Consider the following 16,488-nt stretch of genomic DNA (forward strand, 5'->3'; position numbering starts at 1 on the left):
TAAAACACATGTAGTTCAATATGGTACTTATGAGTATGACAATTACCTTTGTTCAGAGTCACATTCCTGAAAGGAAATTTTATTCTATTTTAAGGGCAGAATAAACAAAGTTTAATCAATAGATAACGGCTAAATGTTTACTTCACTTGAGTTTATGGTCATGGATGGTATTTCAAAACTACATTAACATGACCGTATTGAATTTTCCTTAAAAACAAGTAAAATGTAACTACATCATTAAGACATAAAAATATCTATATGATTTTTTAAACCCATAAGCCTTGTCTTACCTCTACTAACTGCATAGCAAAATAGGGCAAATAATTATATCATCACCCCATTTCAAAAATTTAATCATTTACCTAGAACAATAATACACATTTTTTGGTTTCAGGAATTTTATGACTTATGAGGAACTTAAGCAACTTTTGGTTATGCAGACTATGTGAGTCTATCTCCATGTACTATATTAAACAGTAAAACTAAAGACTTTTTTAAAACAAGAATATACATATTCACACTGCATTTAGCATCAAAATGATAATGTAATTGCAAAATGATAATGTAATTGCAGAGTCATGTAGACTCTGGAAAAACTTCACTGTGATCTCATGAGAGAATAAGAGGAAAAATTAATATATTGTTTTAGCATTATGCAAAAATAGTTTTGACCTTATGAATGTCTTATAAAGATCTCAAAAAACCCTACAGCACCACAAACAAGACTTTGAGAATTACTGGCCTAGAAGACCCAAGCTGTTACTATAATACTTAAGTACTACTTAAGTAGTACTCTATATAGTACTTAAAGAGTACTTCACTACTCTTTCAGGTTTTCATATTCAGAACTCTCCTATCCATTATTCTCTGTATCTCCTATCATACTATGTATTCTTTAACCATATCCATATATTCATCCTTTAAGACAAATTTTTACTGCATGCCTACTTCCCTGACTTTCATCTAGGAAAACAAAGTTATAATCCTTGATCCCATAATCTAAGATTATACTGAGCAAAACAGAGATGTAACTTAATAATTACATATATTTTGTAGGTTTTATAGCAGTGCTACAGAAGCAGAGGAGAAAATCTTGTCAGACTATGGTTATGATGACTCATTGTCTTTCCTGATCTGGTTTGCTTCCCCTTCTTTCACAAATTAAAAACTCTTATTTATCCTTCAACTCCATGGTCAAAGATTCCTTTCCATATAAGTTTTATCCTGATTCTGTAATCAACTTTAGCTCTATGCTTTTTTACTACACAAAATAACAATGTACAAAGATGTCCCAATACTGTTTTGTTTTTATAGAGAAAATTAAAGAAAGTCATTTCTTAATCCATAAGAAAGTAAAGTACTCATGAGACACTAAAGATAGCTTACCATTTAGAAATTGAGAGGTTGTGCTGTCCATGTAGATTGAGGCCTCCTAGAATAGCAGGGATATTGGCATTAAGTACTGTGATGAATATTTTATTCTCCAAAGTTAATTCTGCTTAAAAAGTTAGAAGGTAAAGCCTATGTGGATCATCTAGGAGGAAAACAGACACAATGTATGGATGCTCAAACCAATCCAGACCCACTGGCCCTGGTGGGGCTGGTGCCTGTAGAAGTGGGTACTAAGTGATGTAACCCCGGACATCTGCTTGCTTTTGGCCTTCCTTGGCCTTTAGGGAAAAGGCTTGCTTCCTATTGAAGACCCAGGATGGTAGTTCCCTCCCCTTAATAATTGGGTTCAAAGGAAAATTTTGAACAGAATTGATAAAGTAGCAAAACATCATAATATAATGGCTATAATCATTCATTCTAGAACTAGATTATGTGAGTTCAAATCAACCCCTTACTAACTTTGGAAAATTGGGCAAATTATTTAATCTGTTTGTGTTTCACTTTGCTCATTTGTAACTTTGGGAAAATATTATTTTTTTCTTCATTGGAAAGTGTGTATATACTTTATAATATCTGACATTAAATAATTATTATTGTCATTGAAATGTGAAGTTTATAAAAGCAAACACCTTTGTTTTTCTAGCTACTGTATTTCCAGCATCTGCAACAGCACTTGGAACATAAAATCAATTAATGATATTTGTTGAAAGAATGAAATGGGTCAAAATGGGCATAATGCCCTTTCAATAGCAACATCATTTTACTGTATAATAAATTCGAGTTGTAGATCTGTGTCTCAATGTGGCTATGAAGTAGAGCTGAACTCCCACATTTAGGTGGTGGAAATCTCTTTGATCTTTGATTCATTTAGGAGATGGAGAAATCCTACATAGAGGTAATGTTTATAGCAATTTTGAGATGTGGTCTCAAACCAGTATTAATATAACTATAATGGAATATAAGGTGATAATTTTTTTCTAAATATATTTATTGTTTGAGTATAATTGACACACAATGCTACATTAGTTTCAGGTGTAGGAATTAGTGATTTGAGAAGTTTATACATTATACTATGTTTACCACAAGTGTAGCTACCTTCTGTCCTTTTATATTGCTAATACAATGTCATTCATTACATTCCTTATGCCTACATTTTAACTTAGTTTTGTGATGTAGATTTTATTTTATTTTTTAAGCCTTTTATTTATTTATTTGAGAGGGAGAGAGAGAGAGAGAGAGCACAAGCAGGATAAGGGGCTGAAGGAGTAGCAGACTCCCCCCCGAGCAGGGAGCTCGATGCAGAGGTTAATCTTGGGACTCCGAGATCATAACCTAAGCAGAAGATAGATGCTCAACTGAGACACCCATGTGCCCTGTGATGTAGTTTTATTGGTTTTATCTCCATTGCAATAGTTATCATATTGTACACACCACAAATTAATAAGAAAAATATGATAGGTTTAGAGAAACCAAACCAAGGATTTTTTGGTTTTGTTTTTTAAGATTTTATTTATTTATTCATATCACACACACACACACACACACACACACACACAGAGGCAAGCCATAGACAGAGAAGGAGAGAAGCAAGCTCCCTGAGGGGAGCCCAATGTGGGACTCAGTTCCAGGACCTGAAATCACGACCTGAGCCAAAGGCAGATGCTCAACCATTGAGCCACCCAGGTGTCCCCCAAACCAAGTTTTGAGGGAGAGATTTTACCTTCCCTGTGCTATTAGGCAGGTGAATGAGTTGCTGGAGACAAAGAAAAATCCTTTTATGTAAGTCTTCCAGAATAAGATATGGCTCAACTTAAACACTAAAAATTTATGCAGTCTTTTAAAAATACTTTCTTTTGCCTTTATCCTCTGTTCTCCCCATAGTATTGCAGGAATATAGGTCATATTAAATGGAAAAGAAAAAGAGAGGTTTTCAATCGCTCCTTGACAGTGCTGTAATTCATAAACATCCTCCTTATATAGTGATCTCTCTTTTTTTCTTCATAGAAAAACACTGAAAGATAAACAAGAACCAAATTCATATTTAGATTTGGAAAAGGAAAATTTGTGGAAATGAAAAAAAAAATCTAAAAAAAATTGCACGCATTATGTTGTCAGTATAGCAACCAAAAGGAAACTCAGCCTTTTATAAACACTGTAATAGTCTTGAAGCTCTTCCTATGTAAACAAATGAAATACCAGCCTTTTAGGGGGAAGAGTTATAGAGTTGCTTACTGAGGGAAAAATTTTTTTTAAAGTGGTTCTGGGTTTAAATGAATTTTAAAATGGGCAGACACTAAATACAATGATTGAGTAAATTAACCAGAATCATCTGATATGTTGATTCATAGAGCATTGCTTTAGGAAAGTGGTGTTTGTGAATCATTTCTTTTCTTTATCTTTTTACTTTATTTTTTCTTAATATACATATTTTTTAGATATTTTTGTAAATTAGAAATTTCTGTGCATTGATTAGGAATCTACTACACGCAGTTGTTTCTGGGTTCATTATATTATCAATCCTCACTACAATCCCATGAAGTACACACTGTTATCAGTGTGTATAAGGCAGATGAGGTTAGAGAGGTTCAGTGCCTTAACAAGGTCACACAAGTTTAATTGAAAGTAAAATTAAGAAGGGGCAAGATGGGGGAAGAGTGGGGTCCCCAAGTCACCTGTCCCCACCAAATTACCTAGATAACCTTCAAATCATCCTGAAAATCTACGAATTCGGCCTGGGATTTAAAGAGAGAACAGCTGGAACGCTACAGTGAGAAGAGTTCGCGCTTCTATCCAGGTAGGAAGACGGGGAAAAAGAAATAAAGAAACAAAAGGCCTCCAAGGGGGAGGGGCCCGCGAGGAGCCGGGCTGAGGCCGGGGCGAGTGTCCCCAGGACAGGAGAGCCCCGTCCCGGATAAGCAGGAGCTGCACCGACCTTCCCGGGCAAAAAGGGGCTCGCAGGGAGTTGGAGCAGGACCCAGGAGGGCGGAGATGCCCTCGGGCTCCCGGGGACACTAACAGACACCTGCGCCCCGGGAGAGTGCGCCGAGCTCCCTAAGGGCTGCAGCACGGGCTGCGGTACCCGGAGCAGCTCGGGGGGGCTCGGGGGCGGCTCCGCGGAGGGGGCTGCGGGGCGGGAGCAGCTCGGGGGGGCTCGGGGGCGGCTCCGGGGAGGGGGCTGCGGGGCGGGAGCAGCTGGGGGGGCTCGGGGGCGGCTCCGTGGAGGGGGCTGCGGGGCGGGAGCAGCTCCGGGGGCTCGGGCAGCGGCTCCGCGGAAGGGCTGCAGGGCAGGAGCGCGAATCCACCAGCGCAGGTCCCGGAGCACAGGGCGCCGGGACACAGCCCAGGATCCGGCCTCCCCCCGGGACAGGCAGAGGCCGGGAGGGCCCAGGACCGCATGGACGCTCCTGCCCCGAGCTGAGCAGATCAGCGGCCCCGCCCTGGAGCCTCCAGGCCCTGCAGACGGAGAGCTCTGGAGATACTGCAGGAGCTGCCTCCAGGGCTCCAGAGCTGGCCGCCGCCACTGCGGTTGTTCCTCCTGGGGCCTCACGGGGTAAACAACCCCCACTGAGCCCTGCACCAGGCAGGGGGCAGAGCAGCTCCCCCAAGTACTAACACCTGAATGTCAGCACAACAGGCCCCTCCACCAGAAGACCAGCTAGACGGACAAGATCCAGGGGAAGTCAAGGGACTTAAAGTATACAGATTCAGAGGATACTCCCCCGCGGTTTTTGTTTTTGTTTTTCCTTTTTATTTCTGATGGCTTCCCCACACCCCTTTTTTCCATTCTTTATATTTCTTTCTCTTTTTGTTCTCTTTTTTCTTTTTTCTTCCTTCTTTCTTTTTCTTTTTCTCTTTTCTTTCCTTCTTTCTCTCCTCTCTTTTTCTCCTTTTCCCAAAACAACTTGTTTTGGGAAAAGCAAAATGACTAGAAGGAAAACCTCACCTCGAAAGAAAGAATCAGAAACAGTCCTCTCTCCCACAGAGTTACAAAATCTGGATTACAATTCAATGTCAGAAAGCCAATTCAGAAGCACGATTATATAGCCACTGGTGGCTCTAGAAAAAAGCATAAAGGACTCAAGAGACTTCATGACTGCAGAATTTAGATCTAATCAGGCAGAAATTAAAAATCAATTGAATGAGATGCAATCCAAACTAGAAGTCCTAACGACGAGGGTTAACGAGGTGGAAGAAAGAGTGAGTGACATAGAAGACAAGCTGGTGGCAAAGAGGCAAACTGAGGAAAAAAGAGACAAACAATTAAAAGACCATGAGGATAGATTAACGGAAATAAACGACAGCCTGAGGGAGAAAAACCTACGTTTAATTGGGGTTCCCGAGGACGCCGAAAGGGACAGATGTCCAGAATATGTATTTAAACAACTCATAGCTTAAAACTTTCCTAATCTGGGAAGGGAAACAGGCATTCAGATCCAGGAGATAGAGAGATTCCCACCCCTAAAATCAATAAAAACTGTTCAACACCTCTACATTTAATAGTTAAGCTTGCAAATTCCAGAGGAAAGAGAAGATCCTTAAAGCAGCAAGAGACAAGAAATCCCTGACTTTTATGGGGAGGAATATTAGGGTAACAGCTGACCTCTCCATAGAGACCTGGCAGGCCAGAAAGGGCTGGCAGGATATATTCAGGGTCCTAAATGAGAAAAACATGCAACCAAGATACTTTATCCAGCAAGGCTCTCATTCAGAATCGAAGGAGAGATAAAAAGCTTCCAAGACAGGCAGGAGCTGAACGAATATGTGACCTCCAAACCAGCTCTGCAAGAAATTTTAAGGGGGACTCTTAAAATTCCCCTTTAAGAAAAAGTCCAGTGGAACAATCCACAAAAACAAGGACTGAATAAATATCATGATGACACTAAAATCAAATCTTTCAATAGTAACTCTGAATGTGAACGGGCTTAATGACCCCATTAAAAGGTTCAGGGTGTCAGAGTGGATAAAAAAGCAGGACCCATCTATTTGCTGTCTACAAGAGACTCATTTTAGACAGAAGGACACCTACAGCCTGAAAATTAAAGGTTGGAGAACCATTTACCATTCAAATGGTCCTCAAAAGAAAGCAGGCTAGCCATCCTCATATCAGATAATCTAAAATTTACCTCGAAGACTGTAGTGAGAGATGAAGAGGGACACTATATCATACTTAAAGGATCTAGCCAACAAGAGGACTTAACAATCCTCAATATATATGCCTCGAATGTGGGACCTGCCAAATATATCAATCAATTAATAACCAAAGTTAAGGCATACTTAGATAATAATACACTTATACTTGGTGACTTCAATCTAGCGCTTTCTACACTCGATAGGGCTTCTAAATACAACATCTCCAAAGAAACAAGAGCTTTAAATGATACACTGGATTAGATGGATTTCACAGATATCTACAGAACTTTACATCCAAACTCAACTGAATACACATTCTTCTCAAGTGCACATGGAACTTTCTCCAGTAGACCACATACTGGGTCACAAATCGGGTCTGAACCAATACCAAAAGATTGGGATCGTCCCCTGCATATTCTCAGACCATAATGCCTTGAAATTAGAACTAAATCACAACAAGAGGTTTGGAAGGACTTCAGATACGTGGAGGTTAAGGACCATCCTGCTAAAAGATGAAAGAGTCAACCAGGAAATTAAGGAAGAATTAAAAAGATTCATGGAAATTAATGAGAATGAAGATACAACCGATCAAAATCTTTGGGAAGCAGCAAAAGCAGTCCTGAGGGGGAAATACTTTGCAATACAAGCATCCATCCAAAAACTGGAAAGAACTCAAATACAAAAGCTAACCTTACACCTAAAGGAGCTAGAGAAAAAACAGCAAGTAGATCCTGCCCCCAGGAGAAGAAGAGAGTTAAAGATTCGAGCAGAACTCAACAAAATCGAGACCAGAAGAACTGTGGAACAGATCAACAAAACAAGGAGTTGGTTCTTTGAAAGAATTAATAAGATAGATAAACCATTAGCCAGCCTTAATAAAAAGAAGAGAGGGAAGACTCAAATTAATAAAACCATGAATGAGAAAGGAGAGATCACTATCAACACGAAGGAAATACGAACGATTTTAAAAACATATTATGAACAGCTATACGCCAATAAATTAAGCAATCTAGAAGAAATGGACGCATTTCTGGAGAGCCACAAACTACCAAAACTACTACTGGAAGAAATAGAAAACCTGAACAGGCCAATAACCAGGGAGGAGATTGAAGCAGTCATAAAAAACCTCCCAAGACACAAAAGTCCAGGGCCAGATGGCTTTCCTGGGGAATTCTATCAAACGTTTAAAGAAGAAACCATACCTATTCTCCTAAAGCTGTTTGGAAAGATAGAAAGAGATGGAGTACTTCCAAATTCGTTCTATGAGGCCAGCATCACCTTAATTCCAAAAACAGACAAAGACCCCACCGAAAAGGAGAATTATAGACTAATATCCCTGATGAACCCAGATGCAAAAATTCTCAACAAGATACTAGCCAATAGGATTCAACAATACATTAAGAAAATTATTCACCATGACCAAGTAGGATTTATCCCCGGGACACAAGGCTGGTTCAACACTTGTAAAACAATCAATGTGATTCATCATATCAGCAAGAGAAAAACCAAGAACCATTTGATCCTCTCATTAGATGCAGAGAAAGCATTTGACAAAATACAGCATCCATTCCTGATCAAAACTGTTCAGAGTGTCGGGATAGAGGGAACATTCCTTAACATCTTAAAAGTCATCTACGAAAAGCCCACAGTAAACATCATCCTCAATGGGGAAGCACTGGGAGCCTTTCCCCTAAGATCAGGAACAAGACAGGGATGTCCAATCTCACCACTGCTATTCAACATAGTACTGGAAGTCCTAGCCTCAGCAATCAGATAACAAAAAGACATTAAAAGCATTCAAATTGGCAAAGAAGTCAAACTCTCCCTCCTCGCAGATGACATGATACTCTACATAGAAAACCCAAAAGCCTCCACCCCAACATTGCTAGAACTCATACAGCAATTTGGCAGTGTGGCAGCATATAAAATCAATGCCCAGAAGTCAGTGGCATTTCTATACACTAACAATGAGACTGAAGAAAGAGAAATTAAGGAGTCAATCCCATTTACAATTGCACCCAAAAGCATAATATACCTAGGAATGAACCTCACCAAAGAGTTAAAGGATCTATACCCTAAAAACTATAGAAGACTTCTGGGAGAAATTGAGGAAGACACAAAGAGATGGAAAAATATTCCATGCTCATGGATTGGCAGAATTAATATTGTTACAATGTTACCCAGGGCAATTTTCACGTTCAATGCAATCCCTATCAAAATACCATGGACTTTCTTCAGAGAGTTAGAACAAATTATTTTATGATTTGCATGGAATCAGAAAAGACCCTGAATAGCCAGGGGAATTTTAAAAAAGAAAACCATAGCTGGGGGTATCACAATGCCAGATTTCAGGTTGTACTAGAAAGCTGTGGTCGTCTAGACAGTGTGGTACTGGCACAAAAACAGACACATCGATCAATGGAACAGAATAGAGAATCCAGAAGTGGACCCTCAACTTTATGGTCAACTAATATTCAACAAAGGAGGAAAGACTATCCACTGGAAGAAAGACAGTCTCTTCAATAAATGGTGCTGGGAAAATTGGACATCCACATGCAGAAGAATGAAACTAGACCACTCCCTTGCACCATACACAAAGATAAACTCAAAATGGATGAAAGATCTAAATGTGAGACAAGATTCCATCAAAATCCCAGAGGAGAACGCAGGCAACACCCTTTTTGAAGTTGGCCACACCTACTTCTTGCAAGATCCATCCATGAAGGCAAAAGAAACAAAAGCAAAAATGAACTATGGGACTTCATCAAGATAAGAAGCTTTTGCACAGCAAGGGATACAGTCAACAAAACTAAAAGACAACCTACAGAATGGGAGAAGATATTTGCAAATGATGTATCAGATAAAGGACTAGTTTCCAAGATCTATAAAGAACTTATTAAACTCAACAGCAAAGAAATAAACAATCCAATCATGAAATGGGCAAAAGACATGAAGAGAAATCTCACAGAGGAAAACATAGACATGGCCAACAAGCACATGAGAAAATGCTCTGCATCACTTGCCATCAGGGAAATACAAATCAAAACCACAATGAGATACCACCTCACACCAGTGAGAATGGGGAACATTAACAAGGCAGGAAACCACAAATGTTGGAGAGGATGTGGAGAAAAGGGAACCCTCTTGCACTGTTGGTGGGAATGTGAACTGGTGCAGCCACTCTGGAAAACTGTGTGGAGGTTCCTCAAAGAGTTAAAAATAGGCCTGCCCTACGACCCAGCAATTGCACTGCTGGGGATTTACCCCAAAGATTCAGATGCAATGAAACGTCGAGACACCTGTACCCCAATGTTTCTAGCAGCAATGTCCACAATAGCCAAACTGTGGAAGGAGCCTCGGTGTCCATCGAAAGATGAATGGATAAAGAAGATGTGGTCTATGTATACAATGGAATATTACTCAGCCATTAGAAATGACAAATACCCACCATTTGCTTCGACGTGGATGGTACTGGAGGATATTATGCTGAGTGAAGTAAGTCAATCGGAGAAGGACAAACAGTATATGTTCTCATTCATTTTGGGAATATGAATAATAATGAAAGGGAATAGAAGGGAAGGGAGAAGAAATGTGTGGGAAATATCAGAAAGGGAGCAGAACATAAAGACTCCTAACTCTGGAAAACGAACTAGGAGTGGTGGAAGGGGAGGAGGGCGGGGGGTGGGGGTGACTTGGTGTCGGGCACTGAGGGGGGCGCTTGATGGAAATAGCACTGGGTGTTATTCTGTATGTTGGCAAATTGAACACCAATAAAAACTAAATTTATTATTTAAAAAAATGAATGGGGAAAAAAAAGAAAGTAAAATTAAGACCGTGCCTCATAACATTTTTGCTTGATGTTAAAGATTAAATATAGATCATATATTTAAAATACTTGTGTTTTTATTTTTATTTTATTGCTTTTATAATAATATAATGTTGCAAATGTATTCAGAAAGTCCATATTATTTATCTTCTAGTGAAATCATTGTAGCGTCTTATATTGAAATCCCAATTGTATATGATTAATCATATATTTGAAAACTATTGGAGTTATACAAATACAAGACATATCTTGTATTACTACTACTTTGAGAGAAACAAATATGTAAAAAACTCTTATGTGAGAAGGTGATAGAATACTTATGTATCTGTAAATGGACATTAATATATAGAAGCAAAAGAAACATGGCCCTTAAGAAACAAAGGAAAATGGGAGGTAAATTTATATAAACACTTGTAAAATAGCCATCTTATTTCCTAGACAATTTAGTCTGAATCATATTCTTTGCCCACCTCAAGTGGAATTCTCCATGCAACAAGCTGAGAATTTATCCATGCTTACTTATACCGGAGATTTTAATTCCATAGCTGGGTTAGTTATTTCTAAGCTTACCAGGACAAGACTACTTTTTGGCTCACCAGTATATAAAGGTATTATATTCTTTTGCTCCCAATACAAAACTTATGCTGTACTGGTAATGATGTAGAAAAATATAACAAAGTGCACAAATGATTTAAGATTTTCACTGGAGCGCCTGGGTAGCTCAGTCAGTTAAGCATTAACTTTCAGCTCAGGTCATGACCTTGGGGTTCTGGGATTGAGCTCTGCATCGGGCTCCCTGCTCTGCAAAGTCTACTTCTTCTCTCCCCTCCTCCTGCCCATGCTCTCTCCTTCTAATAAATAAAATTTTAAAATCTTTAAAAAAATAAGGTTTTCTCTGGACTTTATTCAAAGGTTCACTCTGTTCGTTGAGTATATGCCATAAGGGGAAGATGAGCAGAAGCCTAGAGGCCAGATAACATTTTACTGATGAACAATTCACTTCTGTATGCTCTGATGATTCTTTTGTTGCCTTATATTTTTTCTCTGATCACTGGCAAAACAATTGTGAATGTGCTGTTCGGTCCATTTAATACCATAACACACATTCATTTTCAAGAATGCCATGCTTTTTGAGAAATATAATCCAATATGCTATTTTGAATAACACATAATTTATAAAGCAGCTAGTGTCTTAGACAGATGTCAGTCAAGGCTAACTTGTTTCTCTTCAAAAGGTTATAGATATTGACATGTTAAACAGACATCTAAGTTTTAAAGGCTAATGAACCACAGATTCTTTTTCAGCTTTCTAGGCACATATAAGAAACTTTGCATAGTGTCCAATCAATTTGCTTCTTAAGAACTAAAGGGAAAATATGAATGTACTGATACAATTATGTATTAGAATATGTTTTATTTTTATATTATAGATCACATTGACAAAATGTGTCCTTCAAGAAAACAGGAGGCAAGTATGCTTCAAGTTTTTTTTTTAATTTTTATTTATTTATGATAGTCACACACAGAGAGAGAGAGAGGCAGAGACACAGGCAGAGGGAGGAGCAGGCTCCATGCACCGGGAGCCCGATGTGGGATTCGATCCCGGGTCTCCAGGATCGCGCCCTGGGCCAAAGGCAGGCGCTAAACCGCTGCGCCACCCAGGGATCCCTGCTACAAGTTTTTAACATCTTGTCCATTTCTATCATTTTTATTCTGCTTGGAGTTATTTTTCTTTGGTTTATTGGGACTGAAATTATGTAGCTGTAAAACCAGAATGAATCACCATATGAAAGTGGAATTACTTTGAAACCTCCATGGCATTCAACATCCTTGCAGGGGTCCAACTATACCACTTGCTCATCTAGAGCTGATCTGTTTTCCAGGCCAGGAGTAGGTAGACGGTGAGTAAGACTATAACAGCTGGTGAAATGATTCACCATAGTGCAAGGATATAGAAGATAAATGACAAGCAATCATCACTGATTAATGAAAATCCTCAGATTTTTATTTCATGATCTGGATTATAATTTAGGAAGTAGAAGGAGAAAACATATGATGATTTCTGGTAAAGCACACTCCTTTGCTTATTGTGCACTGTAGTAGTAAGATGTAAATGCCTAAGGTAAGGGAGGGTGAGAACAACATGCTGAGTTGTATTTGGAAATGTGGGAATTGAATATTATTTTTGGCCTTTCTTAGACTTTCATAAATACAGTATGATACCATAATATGTGGTTAAAATAAAATCAAATTTCATGTTGAAAATGTGACTTTATTCTCTTTGAAGAGGTTATGTTTCTAGATTTGATTTCTTTCTAAACCACAAAAATGAAATGTCTCTCCATTGTGAGAACATTTACCACAATAGGAGGAGAGAAGTGAAGCTAGGTAACATTCCTTGAAAAGTTAAGTGTTCAAGTAGTCTTCTACAGTTTTTGCTTGTATGAGATCTCAATGCATCAAGAGTCACAGTTCACTTTCTTTTGTGTAAAAAACACACTGGTAAGTACAGGAAAACAAACAAACAAACAAACAACTGCAGTATTTAGAATCTGTAAGCAGATAGTAAGCATTAAGGGTAAAGCAGCATCAGACATACTGTTTTACATGGCTTTGTGTTTTTTTCTAGAGCCTAAAAGTACTATATAACTTCTGATTTCATGCATGGCTAAGATTATCTCTCTTTATGAATGAAATAGCCCAAAACAGCATTTTTCTAGAATTTTTGTAATGAAAAAATTTTTTAAAAAGAAACTTTGAATAGTTGGACATAAATGTTTCTACTTTAAAATGTTTGCACAGGGATGCCTGGGTGGCTTAGCAGTTTAGCGTCTGCCTTTGGCCCAGGGCGTGATCCTGGGGTCCTGGGATCAAGTCCCACATCAGGCTCCCTGCAGGCTTCCCTGCAGGGAGCCTTCTTCTCCCTCTGCCTATGTCTTTGCCTCTCTATCTCTTTCTCTGTGTTTCTCATGAATAAATAAATAAAATCTTCAAAAAATAAAATGTTTACACAATAAGAAATTTTTAAAAATTGGATTAGAACATATCTTGAATTGGAATCTGTAGTTTCCATCTATCATGGAATGGTTCATATTGAAGCCCAGATACTCCATTTAAAATAATTGAAATGTTTGACAGGATGATATGTAATGATTGTAAATAAAAATTTTAAAAGAGGTGTAGAAAATGTTTATAGGTATATGACAAGTAAGTTAAAGTAGTTTAGTACATGGAGTGACTGTACTATGAATGTAACAATTAAAAATGAATATATATAAGTTCATATGTACAAATTAAGCTGATAGAATTTTTATAATTTAAGATAAATGTAACATTTATATCATATTTTCTTTATTTAATATTAAAACATTTTGCTAACATTTTATTTTTAATCAAGTCAATGATAACTGTTCATAGAATGTTAATATAATTGGTTCGTACATTTTTATTTTATGATATTTAAGATACTTGAATAAAACAAAGTAGAGAAAATAAGAATGGTATCAGCAAGAAAGATGGTGGCAAAGGAAGCCCTGAACTCTCTTTTCCCAAATTAATACATTGATTCAGCAACAATTCATGGCCAAATTCTGTGATAAATTCAAAACCTAATTGAAAGGCTCTAGTACTATAGGCAAACATGAAAACCAACCCACTGAAGCCAGTAGGGAGATATGAGACACACTCTTGCCAGAATCCCTAATGCTAGCACAGTATTCTATAGTTTAGAAAAGAACTCTTAGCTTTTAGCTTTTCCCATGGAAAGGTAAGAAATAGTCTGTGAATAAGAGATGTGCCTGCTATGTTTATTGCACAGAAACCAACACAGAAAGCCAAGGAAAATAAAGAAATGAGTAAATATGTTCCAAAAAAAAAAAACAAGGTAAATCTCCAGAAATTGGTACTAATGAAACAGAATTACATGGTTATGATTCACTTGGCAGAGAATTCAAAATAATCGGCAATGATAAACTCAACAAGTTCAAGAAAATGAAGCATGAACAACAAGGTGCCTGGGTGGTGCAGTCAATTAAATATATGACTCTTGGTTTTGGTTCAGGTCATGATCTCATGGTCCTGGGATTGAGCCCTGCATTGGGGTCCATGATCAGTATGGAGTCCACTTGAGATTCTCCTTCTCCCTCTCCCTCTTCCCATCACAGTCATGGTCTCTCTCTCTCTCTCTCTCAAATGCATAAGCAAACTGAGAATTTTAATAGAGATAAAAATATTGAAATGTATGAAATAGAAATCAAAGAACTGAAAAACATAATACCTGAAATGAAAAGAAAGGGTGGAGAAATTCAGATGATAAGTCATTGGAAATAGTTCAGTCAGGGAAGCAAAAAGTAAAAAAAAAAAAAAAAAAAAAAGAATAAAAACACAGTAAAGAAAGACTAAAGGATTTGTGGGACATCATTAAAAAGAATGTACATATTATGGGAGTTTCAGCATCCCAACAGGAAAAACCTTTTCCTGTTAAGAAAAGAACCAGAGAAAAAGAACCAGAAAGTTGGTTCAAGAAAATAATGGATTAAAATCTCCATGAATCTGGGGAAGAAAATGTGGACATCTAGATCCACGATTCCCAGAACACATCAATTAAGATGAACCCAAACATACCCATAAGACACAATATAATCAAATAGCCAGAAGTCATAGAAAGAATACTGAAGACAGCAAAAGCAAAGTAACTGCAAGTAATGCAACTTGTCACATACAGGGGCTCTCTTTAGACTTTCAATCGATTTTCAGCAGAAAATTTGCAAGCCACAAGAGTGCAGGATTATATTTTTAAAGTTTAGAAGGAAACAACTTGCCAACCAAGAATACTATATCCGGAAAAACTATGCTTTATAAATGGAGAGATAAAGACTCACACAAACAAAAGCTGAAAGAGTTTATAGCCACTAGACTGTTTTACAAGAAATGCTAACGGTAACAAAAGAATAGTAAAACAAAAACAAAAGAAAAAAACAAACAAAAACAACCACACAGCATGATAGTATAAGAATGAAACTTGTTGATAAAGATAAATGTATTAAGACAAAATACTATAATACTGTAATGGTGTGTAAATCACTTTTAATTCTAGAAGTTAAAAGACAAAAGTTAAAAAAATAACTAGAACAAAAATATAATGGATGCACAACATGAAGATTTCAAAATTGTAATAATAACAAAATGTGGAGGAGGGAGTATTAAAAGTGTTAAGTTTTTGTATGTGATTGAACTTAAGTTGTTAGCAGCTTAAAATGGAATGCTATAAGAAGCTTATGATAAACACAATGAAAACACCTAAACAAGTTACACAAAAGAAAAAGAAATATTTCAAAACATTCATATAAAAATTTAGCAAAACACAACGACATCAAGGAAGGAAAAGATAGATAAAATAATTAAAAAAGTAACAGAATGTAATTAACAAATGGCAAAAATAAATCTTTTCGGTTTTTTTTTTCTTTTTAAAATATATACTCTTTTAATGAAGTTCAATTTCCCAACATATAGTATGACGCCTAGTCCTCATCCCATCAAGTGCCCACCTTAGTGCCCATAAACCAGTCACCGGATCCCCCACCCTGCCTCCCTTTCCACTACCCCTTGTTCATTTACCAGAGTTAGGAGTCTCACATGTTTTGTCACCCTCTCTATTTTTTCCCACTCATTTTCTCTCCTTTTCCCTATAATCCCTTCACTGTTTTTTTATATTCCCCATATGAGTGAAACCATATAATGATTGTCCTTTTCAGATAGACTTACTTCACTTAGCACAGTACCCTCCAGTTCCATCCACTTCGAGGCAAATTGGGTATTCGTCCTTTCTAATGGCTGAGTAATATTATATTGTGTATATAGACATCTTCTTTATCCATTCATCTTTCGATGGACACCAAAGCTCCTTCCACAGTTTGGCTATTGTGGACATTGCTGCTGTAAACATTGGGGTGCACGTGTCCTACCATTTCATGGCGTCTGTATCTTTGGGGTAAATCCCCAGTAGGGCAATTGCTGGGTCATAGGGTAGCTCTATTTTAACTCTTTGAGGAACTTCCACACTGTTTTCCAGAATGGCTGTACCAGGTCACATTCCCTCCAACAGTGCAAGACGGTTCCCCTTTTTCCATGTCCTCTCCAAC

This window comes from Canis lupus, chromosome 2 (assembly GCF_003254725.2).
Source record: "Canis lupus dingo isolate Sandy chromosome 2, ASM325472v2, whole genome shotgun sequence".
Classification (NCBI taxonomy): Eukaryota; Metazoa; Chordata; class Mammalia; order Carnivora; family Canidae; genus Canis; species Canis lupus.